Source organism: Anomalospiza imberbis, chromosome 7 (genome assembly GCF_031753505.1).
Source record: "Anomalospiza imberbis isolate Cuckoo-Finch-1a 21T00152 chromosome 7, ASM3175350v1, whole genome shotgun sequence".
Lineage (NCBI taxonomy): Eukaryota > Metazoa > Chordata > Aves > Passeriformes > Viduidae > Anomalospiza > Anomalospiza imberbis.
The window spans coordinates 37861682-37874619 of NC_089687.1; positions in this window are offsets into that span (position 1 = coordinate 37861682).

The window sequence follows — 12938 nt, forward strand, 5'->3', positions numbered from 1 at the left end:
GGTTTTTTTTTTTTTTTTGTTTTTGTTTTTGTTTTTTTTTTTCCCTGAATTCAGCTGATCCAACCCCACAGAACATTCAAACAGGGATAAGTTCCCTGGTGAAGTCAATTCCCCTCATCCAATGAATTTTTTGCATTATCAGAAGTGTTTTTCTGGAAGGGGTCTCTTTTCCCTAGAAATTTGAATTCATCTGGAAAAATACCTCCAAAGGTGGGCAGAGGAGGTAAAAATTTTTAAAATTTGAAACCTTTCCTTGCAAATTTATAATTTTCACTGGAAATCTAACCCTCACAAAGTATGGACTTGGGGAAGAAAATTTTGACTGGGGGCAGTTTTATGGCTTTCTCTTTTTCTTTTTTTCTCTTTTTTTTCTTTTTTAATTTATTATTTTCCTTTTATCTTTCTCTTTTCATTTTTCTTTCTTCTTTTTATTTCTTTCTTTATCTTTTTCTTATTTTAAATTTTAAATCCACACAAAGCCCTGTTCTCTGCCTTCCCTCTGCCTACCTCCATAAAAACCCAGAGAGTTCATGTAACCATCCATAAATTGCACTGCATCCTTTTCTGACTGATTTTTCACAGAAATGGCTTAAATTTTAGTACCTCCGAGGGAAAAAAAATAAAATACAATGATACAGTGAGTTCTTCATCTTCCTTCTTTTGCCCTTTGCTGATCTGCACACAAAAAGTATCTTTTCAGATGAGTGCTGGAGATGTTGTGAGTGCCTCCCAATGAAAATACTGCCAAAGCAGGGAAACTTTCATAAAAATTGAATCTGGCAGTGTTATTTTTTTTTTAAGGTCTTCTGTGTTTTTCTGGAACCCGTGGCTTATGGGATGGGTGAACCTTGGATGCTCTCAGATATGCAGTAGCTCTTCCCTGTGTTGTTTTTAGGTGTGGAAGGGGCAGGTCATCCCTACTCTGAATTTCAAGTTGACAAGGAACTTGAAATGTCATTAAAAGGTGGGAGAAAATCCTGGGAGATGAATTTAGGATGGGCCTTCCCAGCCCCTTGCTCAGGGAAGCACTGCAAAAAGCTTAACTCCTTGGGAAAGTGCTCTTACAAGTGCTTTTGGTTTTTTAGCTGCCATATTAAAAATGAAAGAGAAAGATCCTCCAAAATATTTCTTTTTCATAAAGGACCTTCTGTCAACAACAGAAAAAGATAAATCAAAGGAATATTTCAGGCAGCTGCTTTTAATTAGCTCACGTGACTGGCTGGTGGAAGAATTAAATTAGAGTGGTCGATTTTCTTAGGGAGCAGCGAAGGTGAGAGGCAGAGCGGGGCCTGCCCAGCTGTGGGGAGGCTCCCTCGGACTCCAGCACCTCCCAGCTGCTCCCACTGGCAATTTGGCATCTGCCTGTCCACTGGTCAGCCCCATACCTTGAGCTGGGTTTATCCTACACACATTTACTCCTAGCCTTGGTGCACCGGGCTGCCTGGCGGTGGCCCGTACAGCCCTACCATCAGCGCTTTTTTGGGGAGATAATTACCCCAGTTCAAAGCCCCCTCCGCCAATCATGTCCTGCTATTCATGCGAGCTGTTTCATAATGCTGTTTTGAACCCTGTTGGTGGCATAATTAAGATTTAATTAAATACAGGAATAGAAACATGTTGTTCATTTGACCATCTGTGAGTCAATGACTGCAGTGGTTTTCGGAGTTTCTACGCTACATGCTGTTAGTGAGTGTTTCATATTATTTTCCATCTCCCCAACCATACTTGCACGTTTTCGGAGCCACCAAAGAGCCAGAGCAGATATTATGATGTTATTATAATCTTGTGTGGGTGATCATCTCTTTCTGCTGCTCTTTGTTATTGATCCTGTCCCTCAAATCAGGCCTCAAGTGCAGCTGGAGCTGCTGGGACCGTGGGGAATGGGGATGCCAAAAGAAAGATGGCTCAATCCAAAGATAAAAAGGAAAAGGAGGGGAATTTTGTTGATTTGTTTTGTTGCTGAAATATAATAATAATAATACTAAATAATAATAGTAATAATAACAACAACGACAATAATTTTCTTCGTGTCTTCTACGGCACCTGGCACAAAAGCAGCCTAGGACAGACCTGGCAGTAATCAAGTACCCAAAGTGCACATCAGGACCACAGAGTGGCTCCTCCTCCAATCAAAGCCCAGGAAATGTTGAGCTGATGTGCCCAAATTGTGCATTTTTCAGTTTGACAAAAACCCTTTGTGAGTTGGTGTTGAATATAAGTCACATCTAAATGAAAAGGGTGGGGTTTCCCCTAAATAAAACTGGTTTATTTCTGAAACTTTAGATGGGAAATATTTTGAGTTCAACAAAATATTATGAGGCTAAATTTGGTTAAATGTTGTGTTTTTAAATAGTGTAAAATTCACCCTGAGCCAAAACTGAAACATTTTGTCTCGGATACAATGAAATGTCATGTTTGATCTGAACATTTCTTTCCCTACTGTTTGCTGGCCTAAGGGATGAGAGTAAAATAAGTTTAACTCAAACAATATTGATGCCTTCTTGGATTTTTCTTGGGGAGGAAGAAAGAGGTGTGTCAATAACCCTTCCTCAAAATAAATGCTTTACAAAGCTTGTGCTGAAGCACCTAAGAAAGCCTGGCAGGATTTTGCCTTTGCTCTTCTTGATTCCCCATTTTACACTGCCAAATTAATCTACTTTTTTCATCACAATACTGCTTCAAAAATCAGAATTTGAGTGCAATAATTCATTTTTTTGTATTTTGTTTGTCTGTTTGTTTTCACTCACTTTTTTTGGGTTTCTGCTTTGTGGCACACATGAGGGTAACCAGTCAGGTTAGCAACAGTAACAGATTTTTCCAAAGATTTGAAAAAAATATTTGGGGAAATGAACATTTTCTGGAATTGGGAGGGAAATAAGTGGGAAAAACATTGATGGTTTATTTCAGACTCAGTAAGAGTGGATCCATGTTCTTTCTTAATAGAGAAGTTTGGGTTGAAGTTCTGTGGTGATGTTCTTCCTAACGATGCTCTATGAACACACAAAGCACACGACTGTGACATCTCCTCTGCCTCTTAATTTATCTCAGTTCCACGAATTTTCAGAGTTCCGGGAATCATTGTTAGTTGCCATCTTCCTCCACCTCATTCCAGCCTCTTCCTAAATGGGAGATGTAGAGAGATCCTGGTGTTCCAAAGGGACATTTTGGTCTCCACCATCACTGAGTGGTGACAACTACCCGGTGATCCCAACTTCCAAACCAATCCTACTCTTCTCCTGCTCCAGTATGTCCCTACCATCTCTGGCTTTGCTGTTGTTCTTTGTGCCTTTTCATCATCCAGGACATATAATGGATGGCTCGTGGCTTTCCAGGGCATCAGCAGGTTTTGGGAAGACATGATGGGGTGCTCCAGGGAGCTGCGGGAAGGCACTGAGAGAAGGCTCTAAGGCAGCAAGGAGCTGGTTTCGTTCTTATAGATAATCTCATCCCAATTTTAATGGTGTTTGGAAGTTCCTGCTGGGCTCAGTCCCACTCTGTGGCAAGCCCTGAGATTTGGCAGGTGCTGGGACAGCAGGAGTTTCAAAATGTTTTGCAATCTGTCTCTGCTCCCGTTGAAATCGCTGCCTTGGAAAAATCCCACTTTTGTTTCAACTGGTTGCCCTAAAAAATGAGTGGAAAGGGCTCATTTTGCCCCATTGAGTGGCCCTGGCCGATGGGACAATGATGGGATGTTGCTCATCTCCAACCCTGATTTCCAGCAGCCGGGAATTTGGCTCAGCACTGGAGCCGAATGGAGCCACTGGCCCCGTGCTGGGATGGGGATGGACAGGATCCAAGGGGCTCCGACCTTCCCAGCCCCACAGGCCTCTCCTCTGCTCCAAAGCGCCCCAGGAATGAGCAAAACTCTGGGAAATGCAGAAGCTCATAAACACCTGAAATCCTTTTCAAAGGGCACAGAGAGAAATTTATCGCTCAGTGAGAGCTGTAATTTATTCCAAGTGCTCAGACTATGATTTGAATATTATTTGACTTTGGAATATCTTTTCCTTTTAATAAAAACCCAAACGCACGCAGTGCATGGATATTTCTTGTCCTTAAAGTGGAGCTGAGCTACATTCTTGCCATCCCTTTACCTCATCCCTGACACGATGTATTTACAACAAAAAAACGCACATCCAGCACGTGTGGCTGTGAAGCAGAATTCCCTCTGGGAGAATTTACCTCTGGACAGATGTGGTTCAAGCCACCTTTCCGTCTGACAGAGCAGATGAGCTCCGGGAGCCCAGCTTCCATAGGCAAGGAATGATGAGAGGCAGAAACGGAACCTGCGTTATTCAGATTTTCACCCCTTCCCAGCTGCTCTTAGAAATGGCTGTTTTTAAAGATTTCTATTTTTCCCAGCAAAACTAAATTTTCTGTGTAAGAGTGTAAGAGTGTGTTTGTTTAGGTTTTTTCCCTGTATTTTGAATGCAAAATTAGGAGTGTGAAATCAGAAAAATACCATTGGTTATAAGCAAAAGTCGGCTCAGTTTTTATGAAACATTTTTAGTGTGCCGTAAAATCAGCATTTGGCTTCTAAAAACCCAGATATTGTGGAGGAAAACTTTGCATTAATACTGGGATGGGTACATCTAATTTCATTTTTAGAGTCAGGATTATAAATCTAATTAGACTTTAAAGTAGAATTCTAATTAGGCTTAGAATTATGATTAGACTTGGGCATAGAGTTATAATTATACTTGGATGTAGAATTCTAATTGGACTTAGAATTCTGATTAGACTTGGACTTAGAATTATAATTGTACTTGGACCTAGAACTGGAATTCTAATTAGACTTGGACTTAGAATTATAATTGCACTTGGACCTAGAATTGGAATTCTAATTAGACTTAAAATTCTGATTAGGCTTGGACATATATTTATACTTGGACTTACAATTCTGATTAGACTTGGACGTAGAATTATAAATAGACTTGGACTTAGGATTGTAATTAGATTCAGAATTGTGATTAGACTTGTATGTAGAATTATACTATGATTGGACTTAAAATTCTGATTAGATTTGGACTTAGAATTCTAATTAGACCTGGACTTAGAGTTAACATTCTAGCCAGTGGCTAGAATAGGAAAGCTGATGGACATTTCCCTTGCAATAGCTGCAGTTTTCAAGCATTTCTAAAGTTGTAACTTCACCTCTGACCTAGTGGAGGGAAGTGTTTGAGCCTGGATTTATTTAGGATCCCGTTTAATCCCTCTCTGAGTGTGGAGGGTGTAAAGATCCCATGAGTTCTGGTTCTGAGGTGGCCGAGACCGCGCTGAGGTTTTTCTCTCTCTGCACTGAGATTCCCTGAGCTCGGGGAGCTGCTCAGAGGGAATGGATCCGTGCATTATCCAATAATTCCTGGGAACTGGGCTCAGTTGCAGCAGTAACGCTTTCCAGGCTCGTGTCTCAGCTACCACCTATCCACAGGGCATCTTCTGAACCTGCTTTGACTCCTGCATCGCTTCAAAAATGTAGGATTTTGGGAGGAATATTCCCTTTCCGATGTGTTTCCCCTCCCTAAGTGGAAATGTCAGTGTTTATTTGCAAATGGCCGGAGAATGCTGTGGTGTTTTCTCTTTCCTTTTTCCCCTCAGGTGTTGTTTTTTTTTTTTTTTTTTTGGCACAGCTATGGTGTGATTTAAGATAAATAAATAAATAGGCTCAAAAGTTGAAAGCCCCACCGGTGTGGCTGCCAGAGGGACCCCTCCCGACGGGCACCCCCGCTCCTCTCCGTTACCGTGTCGCTCTCCCACTTTCCTCTCAACCCTGGCACTCCGCGTTCCAGGAGAGTGGCACAAACAGCGTCTTTATTCCGAGGGAAGGCCGCCGGGTCAGACCTCACATCCTGGATCAATAAGGATGCCGGCAAGGCTGGCTTCCCCTTCCCCTGGATCGCTGCGAGCGGGATCTGCTGTTGGAGGTCGATGGAAGATGCGGAGGGCTGCTTTGCGCTGGAGGTAGGGGAGCGGGGAGGGAGCCTTGGCTGTTTGCTGTCTGTGCAGGAGCTGCACCAAGTGCTCGCATCCTGGCAGGTTTGGAGCCACGTGCCTGTGTTTATCCAGGCTTGCTCCTGCCGATGGGAAACTTCAGGATCGCAGCGAGCCGTGGGTTAAAGCTTCATGCCTCCATCTCTGCTGATAAGAGCGTTTCCTGTGTTTAGGCACAGTTTAAACTGAGCTTTCCAGGTGGAATGAAGGGTTATTCAGCCCTGCGTGTCATGATAAAGCTCATTTTCAGACTATCCCGTCCCATGTCCAAGCTGGCAAAAGTCAGTTCCAGATTCAGGCGTTTTCTGGGATCAAAGAGGGTCCAGCCACAGTCATTAGAACAATGTGCGCAGCGAGCATTTGGGAACACTGATCTCTGTGCCTGAAACCTGCTTTTATAACTAACATCTCGTTTGGGATAAATTGTCAGAGCAGCAGGTGTGTCACTCCAAGCCTATCTTTAATTTGATGCGCAGTGAAACATTTCAAAGTGCTCAGATGTCTTGTAGGGAAAGATGCTATGAAAGAGCGAAGTGGTTGCATCGGATATGAAATATGAATAAAAGGGCTTTTGTTTTGTCTCTGTCTTTGGGGAAGCAGAGCTAGAAGAGGTCTCCTCCAAGACAAGTATATTTCTATGTTAAAAATAATTTGCCAAGCAGAAGTAAAATGATGCTCCGCAGCAGCGGAACAAAACAAAATTCCTCTGTGAGCTTCCCAGTAGAACATATATTTTTTTAATTTAATGGAGTTAATCCTTGTTTGTTTACCTTCTTGATTATATTAACCAGCAAGGTAGTGATTAAAGGCAGGAGTGTAGCTCATGCTAATTATATTTAAAGCCCCTGAACCTGTTTCTTTTTAGTTAGAGATGATTACAATAAACACACCTGCACTATTTTACAACAGGCTCAGCCCTGGCTTGGGGTGCCAGGAAAGGCCAGGATTTAACCCTGCTTGGCACTTTGTATGGAGATACAAAGTGGGGATTTTTCCAAGGAATCTGGGAATTGTGGCGTGGAGGGACTGGACTGAGTGGCTGGGCAGGTCTTGAAAACAAAAATGGATTAAACACTAATTAAATTCACTGTATCGTTCAGCAGGTAAAGCAGAGGTTAAATGTGCTCCTGTGTGAACATTTATGGGTATGTTGGTCGACATCAAGTGGCTCTGCAGGACCTGTTCTGGTCTTAGCCTAAACCAGTACAAACCATTGCCCCCACTGGTTTATACAGGAGCTGGCTGCCTTAATCGTGGAGCACAGAAATATTCTCATAAAAATTAAATTTCCCCTTTAGAGTGCCGGGTTCGGGTTAATATGTGGGGGTTTCAAACAAAAATAAGACTCGCAGAAGTTAATTCACCGCAGCAGAGTGGTTTGGGGAGATAACATCTTCTATTCCTGCTGTTTAATTAAACCCAGATTTTTATTTACTATACCTTTTAATTAAAGAGGAATAAGATATTTGCCCTCCTAAGGCATCTGGTTGGTTTTATGAAATGTGGGGTTTGGGGTTTTTTTTTTGTTGTTTTACTTTCTAGTTTGAGATTGAAATGCACCACTCTGCTCCAGCACATTTTTTATTGAAGGCAGGTTAGGCAGCTTTTCCTCAGCTCTGGAGGCTGGGAGACAGTCACAACCATGAAATTCCCCTCCGGATTCGAGCTGATCTGCTCACAAAGCAAGGAGGAATAATAAAAAGTCCTCCCTGCAGCTGTGAACTTGAGCGAGGAATAAGTAGCAAGGTAACAGATATCACAAAGCAAAAGAAGAGGAAAAAAAATCAACTAGGGTACAAAAACGCTTCCCTTGCTATTTATTCAGGGACTTAAATTTATTTAAGCAGTGAGAGTATTTTAAAAAGTACTTATTTAGTGTTCATATGGTAGTGAAGAATTAAAACAAATTCCCTGAATGCGTTTTTAATGCAGTTTTTTAACTGCTTTTTACTGCTTGGAAAAGATCGGTATTTATATTATTATGAATTTGATCTCACTGTTTGTGCTAAACACCTTTTAGAAGAGAGGCTCTTCCATGTTTAATTTTATGAAATCTCTCAGAAGTTAAGGGCAGCACTTTTCAACCTCAAAATAAGATCAGATCTCTTCAGATTTCCCTTGAATGTTTCATGTTATTTTTGTAGGGCACACTTCTTCCTCTACATTATTTAAGATGCCTTGAAAATCAATAATTTCTGATTTTTTTTTTAATATTTATCAGCAAAACTTCCAAGGCTTTTCCAGCTTCTTCTGCTGATTTGGTTTCGCAGTTTTATGGGATTGCAGAGTTATTATTGATTTTTAACACTATGAATTCGCTGGGAAGGTACCAACCACGTATTACTTTCATTTTGCAGAGCAGTTGAGTTCCAGCCCTGGCTCGGAGTCGCGTGTTTTCCCCATGTTTTACCCCAAGGAGAAGGGTTTGGCTGTGGAAGAGCAGCACCGGGAACGCTTCACAAAGATGTAAGAGCCGGGAGAAAAATGTAATGTGGAAAAAGGAAAATTGAGTTATTGAAAGAGCTTTTTTTTTCCTGGTTTTTGTTTGGCTCGGGGATTTTTCATCTCCTGAAAGCAGATCCATCACTCTGCTGGGGCAGTGTAATGTTTCTGAGCCTGAAATTCCTGTCACGATGCGGCAGAAATCCTATCCCGGGGTATCAGAAGGAGAGTTGGATAGTGTCTGTTGGAAACATACTGATAATATGGTATTACCTTCCTGGAAAAGGTGGATTTAGGAGTGCAGCACGTATTCCAGCAGCAGAAGGGACAACTGATAAACTGCTCCCCGTAAGGTGTTGATCCATCCCAACACGGGAGTTTGTCCTCTGTGCTAATTGCACCCTCATGTCAGCTCTGCCTAATTTAAGTATAAGTAAGGCTTCTATTTAAACGTGTGTTTTGTTGCTTCCCTGGCCTGATAAAGTGGGATTAAATGCTGCAAATCTGCCTGTTGGATGTGCAAAAATCAGTGCAAGGGCTCCTTACAGCTGGGAAGTTCCACTGTGTCACCCAAAATGCTTGAATGGGTTAGTGTGCACCTCCTTAGGAGGGGGAAGTTATGGAATGGAGGGAATAAATGCAGTACCAGAAGTGTCTGTGATGTTTCAAACAGCACCAGGAGAGAGGTGCTGGCTGGAGAGCGTCTGCGAGCCAAAAACCTTGGGAACCGCAGGCCAGAATTCCAGGTACCCGAACAACGGGAGAGTTGGACGCTTGTTGAAAGGCAGGTCTGGGATTAACCCCCTGGCTGGGCCCGGTGCTGTAACCTCCAATAATGGCTGTTCCAGTTCATATAAGTTTATCGTCCCCCGGAGAGCCGCGGCACCGCGGGCTGAGGAAAGCTCTCCCGCACGCTCCGGCGGGGGATCGGGAACACGCTCCCTTCTCAGCAGCTCACTTAGGAAAATGCCCTCTCTAGGATTCCCAGCTGGAGCCATGAGCTGGGAATGGGGTTTGGATAAGCCTCGTCTGCCAGTGGGACTTGTTACTGGAAGGGCAGAGAGAGGGGAACCCGCCAGGCACCAGAGAGGCTGCAAGGAAAGGCCCGCCAGGCTAATTTTCCTTCATGACTGATAACAATTCCTCATCTCTGTGTGGAAGGCTTATTAATACATCTTTTCCTATGCCACATTTCCAGGAGACAGGGATGCTAACGTGAGCGCACCCCAAACAGCCAAGACCTGGGATTGCCCTTTCCGTTTCTCCATTTCCATCTGCCTGCAGTAGTGTCTGACGGGAACGGCCTGGGCTAAAATTTTCCATGCTGGGTGTCTGCCTCAGCCTAATTATTTTTGGAAATGGCTTTTGGAGGAGATGGCTTAGCCATCCCTGGGAGTGGGATCAGAGAAAGAGGCATCTCGCCATGGCGCAAGCACTTCCAAGATGAGAGCAGAGGGAATGCTGTGGTGCTTCCTGAGGGTGTTCAGGATCAGTGGATGCTCTGCCTGGAGGCTTTTTGTGCCAGTTCATGGCATCTTGGCTCCCTTAGAGCAGTTCTTCCCTTATATTTCAAAGCATTCAGGCACTGCAGAAGGGGGAATTGTAAGGGTAATTTTTTTTTTTTTTTCTATCATTCTCTTTCTCTATGCAAGGTGTGTAAACAGGACATGGAAAAATGCATAAAAACGGCTTCAGGAGGATAAAACACAAGGGTTTGGGGTGAAGAGGCATAAAACATGATCTAAGTGCAGGTATAGATAGCTGTGCACAGCCTTTATATGCAGTCTTTGCAGCAGATGTTTCTGTTCACTCTGTTCCCCGAGGTGATGATCTGCTTTCCCGGGGCCGAGCTGGAGCAGGGATGCCGGCGGGAGCCATCCTCAGCTTTTGGAAAGGCGAGATTATAATCCTGGACCACGAGAGGGCACTGCCTGCAGCTGGATTCCCCTCAGTTCAAACACCTCCTTGGATAGTGAATCCAAAACATTATCTGCTTTTATTCCCGTCCCCCTCTCCCCCTCTCCTGGCAAGGAATTCTTTTTGAGATTGGAATCACTTTGGCGCTGGAGTTTCCCTGTTCAGATGCACTCGGGCTTCAGCAAACAGACTGGGTGGGAGTCATCTAAAATTAGCCATCGTGGTGGAAATTACACTTTGTTCCCACAAAAGGAGCTGATGTGGCTTGGAAGGCTCTTCCCAAGGTCAGGGTTTGCTGGTGGCCCCCACAGCCTGGGTGCCTGCACATGGATTTATTGCGGGGGTGCAGTTGGGAAAGCAGAGCTGAGTTGTTGCAAGGGGACTCCCACAAGGCATTGAGGATGCTGAACCAGCTCTGAAAAGCCACCCCAGTGCCTGTTTGCCTCTTTTGCCACCTGTGCCAAGGGACTGTCCTGCTCCAGAGCATAGCTTCGATCGCAGGGATGGCTGGATCCACTCAAGGGAACAGGTTCATTGCTTCCCTCCTGGTGTCTGACCCTGGAGCAAACATCTTCTGCCACAGGACGGCAACTCTCAGGCCGCCGTGAGCTCCTCCTGCTGATTCCCTGGGCAAGCTTCCCTGGGTCAAGCTTCATCCCATGCCCATGGAGAGCATGGACACAGCCCAGGAAATCCTGTCCCAAATGGCCATCACTGGGTTTGAAGGTGAATGGAGGTTGTGATGAAGTCCCTGCCATCCCACCTGAGGGCACACCATGGTGGTAGCGCTGTCCAGGCGAGGAATTTTGGGCATGAGAGGTACAGAGAAACTTCATTCTTCTCTGCAACAGGAAGGAAATGAAGAAATGAAGGAAAGAGCACCTGGGAGCTCCATTAGCTGCAATTTTCCCAAGTATTCACATTCCATTCCTTCCCTGGGAGGGTGCTGAGGCCCTGGCACAGGGTGCCCAGAGCAGCTGTGGCTGCCCCTGGATCCCTGGAAATGCCCAAGGCCGGGTTGGACACTGGGGCTTGGAGCAGCCTGGGACAGTGGAAGGTGTCCCTGCCCATGGCAGGGGTGGAATGGGATGTGCTTGAAGGTCCCTCCCAACTCAACCCCCTGCCATGGGCAGGGACACCTTCCAGTATCCCAGGTGACTCGGAAATGAAAACAACTTGCTGCTGTGGGTCTGTGGCAAAAAAAAAAAAAAAAAAAAAAAAAAAAAAAAAAAATTAGAAAACCAAATTACCCTTTCACTATCAAATTGTCCCTGAAACTACCAACACCTTCTCAAAAGAACAGCTCCCAGTGGGGATATGATTCCTTTTGTTCCAGGGTTTCCAGGTTGATGGAGAGCCACAGAGTATTGTTCCAGAAAGGGTCAGCAGTTTACTTTTGGAAGAAGGAAGGTGTAACAAATAATTCTCACATTTCTTGGCAAGGAGACTGGCGGGCTGGAAACGGGTCTGTGTTTGGAATGAGCAATTCTCCTGCTGCTCTTGGGCCCCTCAGCTGCTCCTCAGAGGCTGGAGACCAGGGTAGAACTCCTCAGCACCTCCTGGCACCCTTCCATGGGAGGTTTGGCTGTGGAATTGCAGAGGAAGCAGGGCTGAGGAAGACCAGCAAGGTGGAGCCTAACCCACGAACCAGGTTGGTCATTGGTATTCCCTGTTTGGGAATGTGCTGATGGACTGAGGAGCCTTGGATAGGCCTTCATAATGTCATCTTAGATTCTTGATTTGTGCAAGGGTGTCTGGGCTGCTCTACAATCAGGCTGTGTGTGTACATCCTAGGATTTGTGTCATTTATTCCTGGAATAAAATGTCAGGGTTCAGGACATGAGATGAAGGAACAGAAAAATGAGGGTAGCTATTAGTTCCCTGTCAGAGAATCTCACTGTGCTGCCAGCCAGGCCTGCTGGCAGGAGAGTTGTGACCCAAGGAATGAGCCAGAACTGTGAGGGGAGAGGATGGGTGGACATGGAGCATATCCACAAGATCCACACTCAGCAGTTGCCCTGGATTGGCATGGAGTCTAAATGTCCTGCACAAAAATAATTTCCCCCTCATCTTTCTGCCTGGTAGTCCACATCCAGGAGCTGAAGTTCAATCAGAAAAGGGCAGGGTTGTTCAAGAACTAATGTGTGTCCAGCCCTGGAGATATTCAGGAATGGCTTTCCTGGAAAAAATCCCTGAAGAGCCAATTTGCTTTTGCTCAGTTTAGCAGGAAGGGAGCCATAGCTCCAGCTTGGCTTCCTGCAGCCAGAGAGAGCTGATGTGTTCTTGATTTGCTTTTATTTACATGAAGTCAATGGCACCATCAGAGACTGACCTTATTCTTTGACACGTTCAGCATTTCAGCAGTCAGTTGCATCCAAATGATTTAGCAACACATCACCCAAAAAGCGACCCTTGCCTTAGCAATTTGGGGTGGAGCATCGGCTGGAAGAGCCTGGCAGACTCTGGGTAGCTTGGGGAGGGCAGGCAGAGGTGGACTGTCCCCTCCAGGCAGCACCAATCAGCATAAATCAAATGTGGCTTTGCTGAAGGTGATGGAATGGCACCGGTGTCAATCAGGTTGTGCATGA